This window comes from Balaenoptera borealis (assembly GCF_965194805.1).
Source record: "Balaenoptera borealis genome assembly, chromosome: 10".
Taxonomy (NCBI): Eukaryota; Metazoa; Chordata; class Mammalia; order Artiodactyla; family Balaenopteridae; genus Balaenoptera; species Balaenoptera borealis.
The window spans coordinates 93,506,311-93,521,345 of NC_138874.1; the positions used below are offsets into that span (position 1 = coordinate 93,506,311).

At 51.2% G+C, this 15,035-nt stretch overlaps 1 protein-coding gene across 5 annotated transcripts in view; it reads right to left on the reverse strand.

Moving 5' to 3' along the window:
• Positions 1 to 15,035, reverse strand: part of SH3PXD2A (SH3 and PX domains 2A) — a 241,159-nt gene that overhangs the window by 173,939 nt on the left and 52,185 nt on the right. The gene's annotated exons all lie outside the window — the stretch shown is intronic.

The following is a 15,035-nucleotide window of genomic DNA, read 5'->3' on the forward strand; positions in this document are numbered from 1 at the left end:
GTTCCCTGCATTAGCAGGCAGACTCTCAACCACTGCGCCACCAGGGAAGCCCTCTAATATTTTTAAAGTTGAAAGTTACTTTCTATTCCAGCTAATCCTTACAAGTGTCCCTAATGGCAAGTCCAGCCTATAAGCAAAGATGGGCATCCAGGAGGAGGAACAGGAGCTACGCAGCAGACCTTGTCTTTGGCGTGGAGAAGGAGGCTGCGGGCCTCTCTCTTCCCATTTCCTACACTCAGTGCCAGCTCGCCATGCACCCTTCCATTCATTCGACAACAATTTCCTGAGCACCTGCTCTGTCAGGCACTGTTCTAGGCACTGGGAAAACAGAAGTTAATGAACAAGCAAGATTTTGCTCTCTTAAAGCTCACATTCCAGCAGGGATCAGACATAACCAATAGACAAAGAGTTAAATAAGATAATGATAGATTGTTGAGGACAACAGAATGTGACAATGTGACAGGGCTGGGGGGCTCTCTGAGGAAGTGATCAAGGAAGGCCTTTCTGGGAGGTGTCACGTGAGGCCCGAGTGCCCAGAAGGAGTCAGCTGCTTGAAGACCTGGCGGAATGGAGTTCCAGGCAGAGGGGACAGCAATGGCAAAGGCACTGAGAGAGTACTGCACTTGGTGCCCCAGGATCAAGGGGGTGAGCTGAGAGACAGGAAAGGAGGATGGCAGGGGACAGGTCTAGAAGGGCAGGTGGGGACCCACCACACAGGGCCTGGGGGTGGGCTAAGGAACTGGGGGTTCATTCCCAAAAGAAAGGAAGGCTTTCAGAAAGGTTATAAAAGGGGGGTGTGATACGACCTGATTTATTTTTAGAAGGATCACTGGTTGGTGGGAAGACAAAAATGTGAGGGGAGGTCCCCCAGGAGGCCTGCTCAGCTGCCCAGGTGGGAGGTGATGGGGCTGGACCAGGGTGGGGGCAGAGCAGACGGAGAGGAAGAGGGCAGAGCTTGGCTGCATTCAAAGGGTTCGAATCCCTTTGGCACCTCAGGCGTTCCTAACAGCTGACCTGGGCAGCCCAAGTGGCCCGATCTGGCCTGATGACATCAAGGGCTGACGCTGCATCCCTGCCTTGATGGCTCCCTTCCTGGTTACTGAGGTCGGCCATTTGGCCCACAGGAGGCTTTTCTTGTAATTTCTCCTTTCTGGAAGCCCTTTAGGCCAAGGGTGTCCCAGTGTCTGTTCACAGTTCATGGAAGGGGAAGGCAAGGTGGAGCCCAGAAGAAAAAGAGAAAAATCCCTGAAGCAAAAACTAAAACTCAGGCAGAGTTGCCAGGGAAGCCTAGTCAAGCAGCCCACGCAGTGAGGCTGGCCACCCTCCCCCTCCCCAGGCTCTGCGGCCAGGCCAGCTGGTTTCACGAGGCTTTCCTGGAGGGGAGAACCTGACTCCTACCAGGGAAGCAGGGAACACAAGCGGAAAAGCTCCCCGCGGAGCCCACCCTGGCGCCCAGCTGCAGGGTGCCTGTCCAGGTGACAGCACTGATGCAGACCCAGGTGATGGCTTCCCCTCGCGACCTCACAAACACGGCAGCTACCCACCTAGGACGAGGTGCGGGAGGCGGAGGAAGGGCAAGGCGGGAAAGGGCTTGGCCGCTGGAGGGCCGCCGGCACCTGTGCTCCTCCCTGCGGGGCTCCATCCTCCACAGAAGCAGGGATCCCCTGACCTTGGCCGTGCCACGCAGCCCTGCCTCCACACCTTCACACATGCAGTCTCCCTGCCTGGGCACCTTCTCAGTCCACCAAACCCAGCCCTTCCCCTAGGCCCACCTCCAGTTCCACCTTCTCGGTAAAACCTGAGGCAGGAGGAAGGGAATCTAGCATTTATCAGACACCTCCTCTATCGGCTTCAATTTATTTCTTAAAAAAAAAGTCTCTGATGTCAATTATACCTCACTTTAAAATAAGCATGTGAATAAAATGTAGCAAAATGTGAACATTTGTTAAATCAGTAGGTCTACAGATGCATTATATTATTTTCTGTAGGATTAAAAATATTCATAATTAAAAATAAGCACTAGAAGAGGAAAGCTGACTGGCTGCAATGCACAGAAGCAGCTGGAAGGGGCCGGACTGGAGCATTGGGAGGCCTGGTAACAAGGCAGTAGATGCAAGGGAGGAATCAGGAGGGCTTGGCCAAGGGGCCTGGGGCAGAGAGGAGGGATCTGCAGGGGTAAGAGATGGTGCAGTGACTGAGAGAGGGAAGGAGGGAGGAGGGGAAGGAGGAGGGAGGGTCTAGATAGGGGCCGGGTTTGGAACATGCTGAGGTGCAGGCATACGTGTGACTTTTAAGTGGAGATGCCTTGAAGGGTCAGCCTGCGGTCAGATCATGGTGCATCTGTCTCCACCGCTCAGCCCCACCCTGGAGCCAGTGACTTGCCCATAGCAGGTGTTCAACAAACATGGTCAGGTGCTCACCCCCACCCGCCTTCTAGTTGATGACAGAGTCTGGGCCCAGAGAACTAGCCCCCATTGAGAAGATGCCCAAGGAGAACAGAACCCCACCCCAAACCTATTCCTGGTGCCCTACCTGACCCAGATCCCTGACAGCTGGTGGCATATTTTGGGGGTTAGCCTACCCTGCAAGGGCCACTCCCTCGTCTGGGCGAATGCCTACTGCTCAGCTATTTCTAGTGGGGACAGCAGCGGGGCAGGCGTGGCCCTGGAGGAACAGCTAGCACAGGGCAGGAAGGGATTAGGTGATGGAACAGACAGACGAGACCCTCTGTCCAGCTAGAGAAGGGGAAGAGCCAGCCTGCGGTCCCCACCTTACCCACAGGAGCCCCGAGCCGACTCTCTGGGGCAGCCTGGGTGAGGCCTGAGAGCACTGCCAGGCCCGGGGCAGGGGGACTGCAGTCACGTCTCTTCTGGGAGGGGGAAGAGCCAACGGCTGGCCATCATGGGTGCCCTCTGGAGGCAGGGCAGGCTCCCCACCAGGGTGCCAAGACCGTCACTGGATTCCAAAAGGAATGTCTACACATAAGCCATTGTCAGGAAAAAGGTTAATTTCCCCTGAGAAGGGGAAGCAGCCCCACTCCCCGTCGAGGCTTTTGCCTTTGAGGGTGCAGACTTGCCAAGCCCCTCGCTCATCACAGTCAGCGACCCTCCGTACAGGTCACAGTCAGGCCCTCACCTGCCCTTCTCCCAGACTCCTGCTTGGGACATGGCAGCATCCCGGGGGAAGACATACAGACAAAAGAGACCCAGAGGCTGACAAAGACATAGCAGAGCCAGAGAAAACGCCTCCAGAAAGGAGGCTGGGGAAAGGCCACAGGGATGAACAGAGCTATGCCCAGAGACAGGCCCAGACCCAGAGACCCTTGGGAGATAGAGATAACGAGAAACTGGGGAAAGAGAGAGACACAGAGAGAACACCATAGGGAAAATCCAAGACTCAAGGGCAGAGAAAAGGAAGTGAACATACAGAAACTGACAATTTCTCTCTCTATCAGCCCAGCCCAAACCCTCCCCAGCCTGGGCAGTGGGTCAGGGCAGTACCCGCCTCCAGCGGCCAGCCCAGCCCCACCTGCTCTGCAGCTGACGCCTTCCTGGCAAGGGAGGGAAAGGACCCCCCTCCTCTCTGAGGTGCTGGGATCTCCCAGGCTGGCTCTGCAGTGCTCTGGCCCATGCAGGGGCCACATCAAAGTTACAGGTGAGAGTGGACGGAAGGGTTTAGCCTGTGGATTCCAGAGCCAGACGGCCGGTCTGGATCCTGGCCCCCCACCTGCAGAAAGGGTGCTTCTGCAGCTCTACCCTCCCTCACCTCGTTTCTCAACTACACAGCCAAGAAACCTAGGTATTCCAAACTGGCCCAAAGTGTCCCCCCAAGTACATAACACGATGGATAAAATCTCAGTTTTGAGCCCTCCTACATGTGGTCGATTTCTCAGCCCATCCCTCCCCTCCACCCCCCGTGCCATCCGGGTCCCCACCCCACTGCACTGTAGGATGCAGGGAGCAGCAGGCGGGGCCCAGCACCCCGGCGGGGGCACACAGAGAGGGGTTCCTTTCCGCCCTCCCACTGGGGGATCCTCCTCACAAGCTTCCAAGGTGAGGGGTGGAGCCCTGGGAATCTCAGGATAGAAACAAGCTCGTTTCCTTGGGGAGCCAGCCAGGCCGGCCTTCACCAGAGATGCCCCGAGGAGACCAGGTCGGCACTGCCTCAGTGGGAAGAATGGCTGCTTGTTGTGCACCAGAGCCACCCTCTCTGCCAGCATCGCAGCTCCAGCCTGTACACCAGCCTCATGCTTCCTGTTTGGGTGGGTTTTTTTTTAAGCCATTCCTGAATGTGGTCCATTTAGCCCCAGGGATGCCCCCATGCCCGCCCCATTCCGAGCCTCCTCCCCAGCCCCCAGCCAGCACTGAGCTCAGCCTTCCAGCATGGCTGAACTGGCCACTTTGTTCTGCTGGGCACCAGATAAATGCTCCCTAATTAGCAGACGGAGCCAAACCCTGGCTGGCATTTGGGGCTGTCTCCTGGCCAGCCCTGGAGCATTCATTTACTGCAGCTTGGGGGTGCCTAAGACCCTTTCGTGGCTGGGAATGTTTCCCTAGTTCAGGCTGGACAGACACCGTGTCCACAGGGCAGTGATCGCCATCCTAATGACTCTCCATAGCTGCTTCAGTCTCAGTGGGACAGGTTTCCTGTGCCTTGTCTCCTAGAAATCTCACAAGGACTCTATGAAGCAGCTTCTGCAATTAGAGTCATTTAGCAGACGATAAGGCTGAGTCCCTTGGAGGTTAGGTAATGGCCCAGGGTCACACAGCTGATAAGAGGTGGTAGGGAGGAGGTCACATTCATGTAAGTCTGTCTGACAACAAAGCCTGAGCTTCCCATCACCGAGAGCAAACTACTCCACTCGGAAAGTTGGGAAGTTGGTACCAGGAATCCCACAAGCTCTTTTGGAGAGCCTGCTGTCACCCAACTGTGGAGGTCTCTGAGGAATCTAAAATCTTTTTTCCTTGGCTCTAGCTAAATTTTGGATATAAAGGAAAGAACTACAATTCTCCAATAACTCCTACAATGGCCTGGCCTGAGGAAATGTCCCGGAGATGCAGTAATTGCAGCCCCCAAAATCACATGGGAGCTGATGCCCAGGGGTGGCAGGGTGCCAGTGAGGGAAATCACTGCATCTCTGGGTCACCTGGCTTGTGGCTGTCTTCCTTCCAACAAGCCCACAACTCAGGCTCCCACAGTTCACCCTGGCTGTCTCAGGTCCACAAGAGTCAAAAGCAAAACCAACTGTTGCTGCTGTGGGGGAGGGGATGCAAGGACGCCAAAACCTCAACAAGCAGGCTGGGATGCCCAAGCAGCAGGGCTGATGGCAGTGGTCTACGCCCTGATTGCTCACCCATTCTATGCCTTCTGCCCGTACCCTGATTCCCCCACCAGTTGGTGGCTCTGGCTCAGGCCAAGGCTGTCAGCCTGGCTTTTCCGCCCAGGATGACCCTGACTTCTCCCCTCCGGGTCCCCATTACCAAGCCTAGTGCCAGGCATGTAGCTGGCACTCCTCCAAGATGCCAGGATTGACTTGAAATTCCTTCCCGTGGGAAGGGAGTGACTTGGTCACAGTTGAAGGCTTCACGGAGCACGCGCGCACACACACACACACGCACACATCACTCACCTGGCCACCACCATAGATCTTCCTTCCCTTCATTCTCCAGTTTGGAGGGGACACTGTGCCTCCATGCACTTTGCAGCCAACTTCCCATTTGTTATCCCAAGAGGGGTAGATGGGGGCCCGGTGGGGGCAGAGCTGAGTTTGCTAGGTCGGACCTTGGGGCCTGAGACCAGAGGAAGAGGGAGGTGACGGCAGCAGGGCCTCGCTGATGTAACACCCAAACACACCCTGACGTGACACCCTCATGCCGGGAAAACAAGGTGTGCAGCTCGGAGCAGTCAGGCAGGTGGTGTGGCCTGACTCAGATGCCACCTCTGGCAAAGCTGAGATTTATTATCCAGTGAGAGAAGTGGGCAGTGGTAGGCAGGACACTTGGGCGGAGCTGCAGGCAGCAGCTGGGCAGACCTTTCTGGGAGCCGGAGAGAAGTTTTCTGCTCTGCACAGGCCCCTTCTCTCCAGGAAGGGTGAATGATTGCCCCCTCCCCCCAGGAGCTCTCTTGGTGATGCAACAGGGACTTCCTGCCCTCCTCAGCCAAAAACAGAAAGAAGACTTCTGGAGGGGAGGCTAGAATTCCAGATTGGAATAAACTAAAGCTAGAGCGCCTGAGTTCTGTCCTGCTGTCACTTGCTGGCCCTGTAACGTAGACGAGTCACTTCCCCTCTTAGGGCCTCGTTTCCTCATCTGTCAAATAAAGGAAATGGACTACATCAGAGGGTGGCCAATAAGTTTTATCTCAAGGTACCATTGCCAGTTGATAGGTAGTGTCTTCCTGAAGATATTTGGGTTTGTATTTTCAGAAAGACTCTGAGACCATGTCTGGGCTCAGGACCCATGGAACAGTGTCAGCCACGGGCACGGGATGGGAATGTGCTGTGATCAATTAGTGATGCCTGTTGTGGACACAAGACCAGAAAGTGGCAGCATGAGTGCCAGATATGTTATCGTCCTGATAGATGATTTCTAAGGGCCTTCTGGTCGCGAAACTCACAATTCCACCCCAATTCTCCAGCAGATCTGGTTAATGCTGGTCGGCAAGCATGTACCTCCCATATTGAGATATTTGCACACAGCTGATTTCTCTCCCTGAAAGATGTGTTCTCATCCGCCCTGCAGGACAGTTACTGGGGGAGCAGGCAGCCCCCTAAGTCCCCAGTGCTCACACCCACCAGACTTCACCCAGAAGCTTAGAGCCAACGAATAGTGCCAAGGTTTACTACCCAGAGGACATTCCAGCTTTTCTTACAATTTTCCCCAATGTCTACAAAGGGGCTTCCCCCACTGTGTGGCAATCCCACCTTGCCCCTGAGGGAGGATGAGCGAGCAGAAAAAGGCAGAGGTGGCTCCTGACTTCCTGGTGGTCACAAGTGAGGGTCTCGTCAGACACGGCTTGGTCCCTGAGGAACTCCTTGGGAGATGTGTGCCAGGATCACCTACAGACCATTTGCCAGGAAGACCACATGCACCAAATGCACGCAGGTACCAACACAGGTGCTCACAGACCAGGTATTCATCTGTATAGGAAAAGATTAATTTCCCAAGTGCACCTGCAGCATGACAAGGATCCCACAGCTCTGGCTGCTTCAGACCGTCGGACAAGCTCCTCTCCTCTCTTTGCATCCTTAAGCTCTGCCCGGGGCAGACGGTGGGGATGGCTGACAGCAGACCCTGCCACAGTATGCATCTGGCACGGACGTGTGGAGACCCTGCCCCGTGTGCGATGCCCATGGTCACCTCTCTCCATCTATTCTGGACCTGCAAGACCCCTCATGTACAAGGTCATTCCTAAGCCCGCGGGGCTGGGGAAACTGCACAAGAAGGAGTCACTGTACAAACTGCAAACCTCATCTGCTTGGAGCGGAAAAAAAATAAACCCACCTTCAAGTGCACGCTAGCCGGGCACCAAGCAAACCAGGATTCCAACTCAGTGAACAGCTTTCCAACTTGAGCCGGCCTGGAGGTACCATTTCCCCAGGCCTTCCCCACCCAACACTCCCTGGAGAAGAGACACCCCACGGCCCTCTCCCCTCCTCACCCCAATGCTAGGCAGAACCTGCCAGAGGGGAAATCAGTAGACAGAGAGGAAACTGGAGTTCACCCTCAGGCCATGGGGCCAGATGAAAGGGAGCGGCTGAGGCAGAGCCAGCTCCCGGGGGAGGGGAAGCCAGCCACAGAATTCCCAGGAGCTACTGGAATCCCCACAGGACTCCCCTGGAATCCCCCTGTGTTCCATCAGGAATCAGAAAGATGCCTCTTTCCAAGAGCAAGGAAAAACTGTCGACAAATAGCAACTTTCTAAACAGCAGTGTTTTCCTAACAGAGGATGGTGGATTGGTAATTACACTTTGGAGGTGAAACAGTTTATCTGGGAAGACCTAACCACCACCACCTGCCTCTCCCACCTGGAGGCAGACGGAGCTATGTGGTGAAAGTGAAGTCTGTATAAATGGGGCCCAGGAAGAAACCTCGGCCTCCAGCTGGAGTAGGGATGTCCAGCTATTTTCTCTTGAAGTTAAGTTTCTGAGGACCTAACTGGTGAGTTCTCAGCTTCCCCATCTAGGGACTCCACGCCAGTCACTATTCTCAGGGCTTTCTTTACATGGATTGTCTCATTTCATTCTTACTATCACCCCATGAGGCAGGTATTTTTATTATCCCCATTACACAGATGAGAAAACCGAGGTACAGAGAGGTTAAAGAACTCACCAAAGGTTATATACAGCTAGTAAGTGCCGGAGCTGGTCTTGGAATCCAACCATCCTGACCCTGGAGTACCTGCCCTTAACCACTGCACTCCACAGCCAAGAAGCTCTCACCGTGGTTCATCATGACACAAGAACCACCACCCAAGTGCTTCTTGGCCCAATACACAGTTCATGTGTTGTAGGCAATATTGGAATACAAGATTCCAGTTTGACAAGATAATTTGGGGTTTGCTGTAATGGATTCTAACCAGTTACGTTCCGTAGGAATGATCTAGAATGGTGATTCAGGAAATATGAGGTAATGTGATTTTAATAATCATTTTCATTTTCTTTCTCTTGTTAGATATGTTATTAATGTCTATTTTTTTAACCTGTGTGTTTTCTGTCCCATTATGCTGTAATGACCAGGAGGAGCACAGTTTATTTTAGACCTCCCACTTTTCCCACCTCCTCCCACAGGTATCTTTTAATTATTATATATAAATGTTGTAAATAATACATGAATACATTCTCCTTTTTAAAAAAAGTAAGGCATTACAAATAAGGCTAAGGTTCCCCTTTGACCAAGCCCTCCCTCCCATCCATGTCCCCAACCCTCTTCCAGAGATAACTCTTTTACCAATTTGGAGTGTATCCTTCCAGACCTTTTAAAAATAATTATGTACTTATGCTGTGCATGTACTTATAAAAGATGTATCTTGTTGTTTTTGCATAATTGCTATCATACAATTTTTTGAAACTCGCATTGGCCATTCATTAACATTTCTTAGCGCTCCATCCATGGGACAGATCAGTCTCTATGGTTCTGACTGTTGTACAAAGTGGTATGAGACAACAGCTTACTTAGCCATCCTCTATGTTTCCCATTTTTGCCACGGCAAACAATAGGAGGCTTCCTGGGACTGGGGACTGACCTCAGTTAAGGCCAATGTTCTTGTCTGTCCGGGGCATGTGAGCAAGCACAATGACCCTCAGCTTATCGCACTGCTGGCACTAGAACTGCCACACCATGTGCTGGGACTCTCTAGAATCCTTGGTACAAAATCGTTCTTTGAATTTGGCAAGTTACCTCCCCCAGGCTTTAGTCTAGGGTCAATGATCTCAAACAACACAGAGCTTGCCTTGATGATTAAAAGACAGAACCTGCAGTAAAGACACCTCCCCCAGACCCCTCTTCTACTCTCAGGTTGATCCCTGCACACACCAGGATCACCCCAGTTTGACCTGAGCCGAGGCCTGCTCTGGACATCAAACCAAACTAAAGCTCATATAAATTTAAGGAATGGAAAAATGAACACAGATGTTTACCTGCAATGAGGGACTGGGAGTAGAACTCTTCTAATTATAAAAATGCTGTGATCCTGTAACTCTCCATATATTACATCAGAACACGCCCACATACACATACACATCCCTCCTAAGGTTGGTTATTAACAATTCGCAGATTATAGTTTTGTTCACCCATCATAAGCCTGGCTATTTGAGAGCTGAAAAGTGAGTGTGACTCTGGGTGGGTAAGTGGGTGGAGATGCTGGAGAGATGAATAAGGAAGAGGGATAAAAGCTCTTCAAAATAGGTTAAACCCTTTAAAACAAATGAGCAAACCTGAACAGCCTTCTTAACTCTATCTTCCAAGCAGCATGGGGGAGGCTAAAGGGCCTCTCCCAGCTCTGATCAAATATTGACCCTGCGCACTCACTGGCCAGAGTTCAGACTAAAGGGCCAGCAGCACTATGGAGCCAATGTTTGCAGAGCAATTACTGCATCCCAGCGCCTTGTAGGTCAGATTGTGAAACAACCTTTGATGGAGCCGGAGCTTCAGAGAGCCTTCCGGTCCTTCCTTGGTGGGGCCAGGCCTTGGGGGAGACACTTAACAGTGAAGGAGCTGTGCAAGGAAATTTACAGAGGCTGGAAATGTGGTCCAGCGCCAAAGAGAAGGCAACTTAAGAGCATCTGCGGTCCTTTTCCCTGCTCCTTCTCCCCTCAACTCCACCTCCAAGTAATCCAAGCTCTTTATAACTAAACAGGCCTCAATATCAGGCCTTGTCCCTGCCAGCTCCCTCTGGGACAGGTCCCTTTCTTGGTCAGATAGGGCTGAGTGGTGGATTATTTTTAGAAGAAACCAATTTCCACTTGGAGACCTAGAGCCTCTCCTTTCCCTGTTCCCAGCTTGACATCTGAAATGCCCTTAGGAGCCCTTTCTAGTAACTGACCTGGTTTCCAGAAGAGGTGTTTGGAAGAGCTGTTGAATTTGAATTGCTCTATGGATGCGGCAAATCATGGTGGAATACAGTCCCCCTCCTGCCGCAGGGGCCCTGGAAGATGTTAGAGGACACCTGGGGAGGGCCTGGGAGGTGGCAGAGCACACTGGGGTGGGCATAAAGCCAGATCGAGCCTGCTGTGTGTCCCCGATGGTCAGAGGCAGCACAGTCCAATAGAACTTCCTGTGATGGTAGAAATGTTCTGTATCTGCTCAGTATGTAGCCATTAGCCACTGTGGCTCTTGGGCACTTGCAATGCAGCAAGTATGACCAAGAAACTAAATTTCATTTCATTTCAAAAAAATTAATTGAACTTAATTGAATTTTTAAAATTTAATCTTTAAGTTTTTTAATTAACTGAAATTTAAATGTAACTAGCCGCATGTGGCTGGTGGCTTACTGCACTGGACAGCACAAGTCTAAAGGTTCCATACCTGGTGCTTCCCAGTGGGTGGGAAGAGGGGCTGGGTTCACAGCCCCTTGAATGAGAAGGTGGCAGAACCACTGGGTCTGAAGGCTCAAGGAAGAAACATGGGGAGAGAAGAAGGTTTTGGGCGGAGTAGAGGGTCTTATCCTAGTGCCCTTGGAAGGATTTCAGGAGGGTGTGAATGACCAAGTGGGTTATTAGAATTGTATATGTACATTCATGCTTGTCTGGAAAGATGCACAAAAGAAACCCTGAGCCCCCAAAATAAAATAAAATAACTCATTGGTCTGTCAGATAAACTTACTTCTTCAGGGAAGTCTGCTCTGATACCAGAGTATAAGGTTTCCCTATAATATGTCTATGGTGCTTCTCTCTGTAGCATTTGGAATCATATAAAATAATATGTATATACATTTTTAAACTAAAATCTGTCTTTCCTCATTAAGCTGTAAGTCCCATAAAAGCAGTAACCAGATCTGCTTTTGCTCACCAATAAATCCCCACCCAGAGCCTGGCATCCTTCCTGGGACACAGAAGGCAGGCACTTAAGACTGGATAGATTGGGATAGATGGATGGATGGATAGATGGGCAGATGGAGAGATGGATGGACAGATGGAGAGGAGGCAGACAAGCACGCATAAATGAACGAACAAACTAAGAAATAAGTTAGGGACATACTTTACCTCGATAACTATAAATCTCAAAAAGCAACCAAATCCCCTCAAACTGGAGTGGGGGTGGTGGCTATATCATTCTAGGCTGCTGTCACCAATCAAAACCATATGGGCAGGGCTTCCCTGGTGGCGCAGTGGTTAAGAATACACCTGCCAAGGCCGGGGACACAGGTTCGAGCCCTGGTCCAGAAAGATCCCACAAGCCGCGGAGCAACTAAGCCCGTGCCTCACAACTACTGAGCCTGCGCGCAAGAGCCCGCGAGCCACAGCTACTGAGCCCGCATGCCACAACTACTGAAGCCCGTGTGCCTAGAGCCCATGCTCCGCAGCAAGAGAAACCACCGCAATGAGAAGCCCGCGCTCTGCAATGAAGAGGAGCCCCCACTCGCCGCAACTAGAGAAAGCCCGTGCGCAGTAACAAAGATCCAGTGCAGCCAAAAATAAATAAATAAATAAATTAAAAAATAACATATGGGCATCTTCTTAGTTGCCCCCTCCCAAGAAGGATGCTCTTTCCTTCCTCTTCATCCCCTGGCATGTTACTTGTACATCAATCTAGTATTTATTTCATCTACAGTGGACTAAACTGCTTAAAAGTCTATTTTCCCCACTAGATACAGACTCCTAGGAGGAAGGGACCTTGTCCTTCTCAAATGAGTGTCCCTCAGCCTGTGCCACTTCTGCCCTGCAAAAGTGCAAATGTGGTGGAGGCCTTGGCAAAGGCCAATTCACTCTTACTGCGAGCCAGCCTGGCTTCCTCATCTTTATACTTCCACCCTTGCCATGCACAGCCAGGCTACGGCTGCCAGATTTAGCAAGTGAAAAATACAGGACGAAGGATAAAACAGGAATTTCAAATAAACGATGAATAACTTAAAAAAATTTGTTTTTGGCTGCACCATGTGGCATACAGGATCTTAGTTCCCCTGACCAGGGATCAAACCCGTGCTCCCTGCAGTGGAAGCACTGATTCTTAACCACTGGACCGCCAAGGAAGTCCCAATGAATAACTTTTTAGTATATCTCCTGCAATATATGGGATATACTTATATTAAAGAAAAGCATACAGTCCCCAGAAAGCCCAGGACCATGAGTTAGTAAAGCCAGTTAGGCAGCTTTCCCCAGGCTGGCTTAGTCGGCACAGTACTTCCAGGGTTCCAAAGTGGGCCTCAGCCCAAAAGGGGAGGAGCAAAAGGATTCTGAGAATAGTGCTCTACGGGTCACACCCCTACTCCCAACCCACTCCGTCCTGTCCCAGTGGCAAGCTCCAGAGAGAGCCTGTGGGACTCTGAACACTCTGACACAGGCCTGGGCACTGAGCAGCAACTCAGCAGAGTGAAGCCAAGGGATGAAAACAAGAAAGCAACACCATGACAGGAGGTACGAAGCCCCCAGACCCTTCAGCCAGGCAGCCCAGCATCCTTGTCACCTGTTAACACCAAGTAACTCACTAGACAACCATGTGTCGGGGAAAACATGGATTTGCTCATTTCATCCTCACAACAACCCTGCTGGGTGGGTACCATTTGAACCTTCATTCTACAGATGAGAAAATGGAGAAGCTAAGGAAGGAACCTCTCTGGAGTTACAGAGTGACAGAGCCAGTAACTGGTCCCAGGCAATGTGTCTCCAGTGCCTAAGCTCCAAGCTGAGTTCTGAGGGCCACCAGTGACCAGAGACGGAATTAGCAATGCCACTTGTTCTTCCTCTATAGGAATGCCATATTAAAATCAGAGATCCTGATAAATAAGAAAGGCTTTCTAAAATGAAGGCCACTACAAGTCATCATGTCAAGTTCTGAAAAATGGGTTCCCAAAAATGCTTGGTTGAAAGGTTAAATTCCAAAGAACCATCCCAACCCCTTTCCAAACTGCCTCTACAGGGTAACAATGACCCACATGGACAGGCCTGGCCATGCTCATGACTAGGGCCAGTGCATCGTACAAGCTGCTTCATGCCGTGTGTCCCCTCTCAACACACAGGAAATGAGCCCTCCAGGCAAGGGAGAAGTTGGGGGAGCAGCATTCCTTTCCTGTGAGATTCTGTAACTAGGGAGGGGGTAGGGGAATAGAACAGAAAAGAGGGGGAAGAAAAGTTCTGATTTGAGAGTTTCCCTCTGGCTCATCAATGAGTCCTTTCAGGGTTCCCTCTCCCCAACTAAGTGATCATTTCCTGTCCAGCACACTACACCCATTGATGGGGTATCAGCAAATCCCAACAGTTTACGCCGGAAGGACACGAGGAGACCGGACAGGAGTTGATGGGGGAAGAGGAAGAAGGCAGGAGGGTAAGGTGTGGCTTTCAATTCCACATTGTTAGATTAAGAGAGGATCTGTAATGCAGGGAGCTGGCTCACCTTTGGCTCATCTCATAGATAGAGCCATAAGGACAGTGGGATAAAGTCAGGTACTTGGAGGCAAACATGCTAGCCTGGCCTCTCCAAGATGACTCACCACTAGAGGCCTGCAAAGGAAGGAGTGGACCTTGGCTGTGAGGGCCAGCAGTGGATGTCTCTTCTTTGTGTTTTTATAGGCCTAAATCAGGCTCATAGCCCTAAGGAAGAATCTGGAAACTTTCAGCTTTCCCTTCCTGGTATAGGAAGGGTTGCTGCCCAACTCTCAATGATTCTGCCTTGTCTGGTGCCTGCCTCTGATAAACAGGGGTGGGCCCCCTAGTGGCCATGTCTGTGTTCATGTCTGTCTACCCTAGACTGTAGTGATTAGTGCAGAGAGGGCACCTGACCCAAGTCAGGCCAATCAGAGTCTTGCCTGGGATTTTTCGATTTGGAACTGGCAGAGAGTCAGTCTCTCTGCTGTTGGGAACCACAATATATGAAATTTGGGAGCTACTGACAGCTGAACTACTGATGACAGTGCCCAGAGAGAAGCCAAGACAAGACAGAGGGAGAGCAGCCCTGGTTTCAGGTGTTCCTGAAGCCACTGCCTCTCTCCCTTTTCCACCATCTGGTTGACTGCATAAGCTTCCCTGGTATATCCTTCCAACCAAGTCTCCTCTTTGTCTAAGCCAGTATGAGTGTAAAACTATTACTTGTAACCTAAAGAGGCCTAATCAAATTAGTTGGCATCAAGGGAGGTGTCTACAATGGAGTTGTGGATCCATGCTACCATCCCCCTGTGTGACATGCCTGGGTATGTTAGAGAGACACACATATCATACACTTGTACAAACAGGGAGATAAGAGCCTTATTTGGTTAGACAGACACAGTGGTATGCCCCATTTGTGTCTGTAGTTCAAGAAACTGCTTATTTTCTGTTTCAGTCTTTTCTGCGTGTTTGCTTTTCTTTGTCTGCAATGATGTGGTGGCTTGTGTCTCACCCTGGA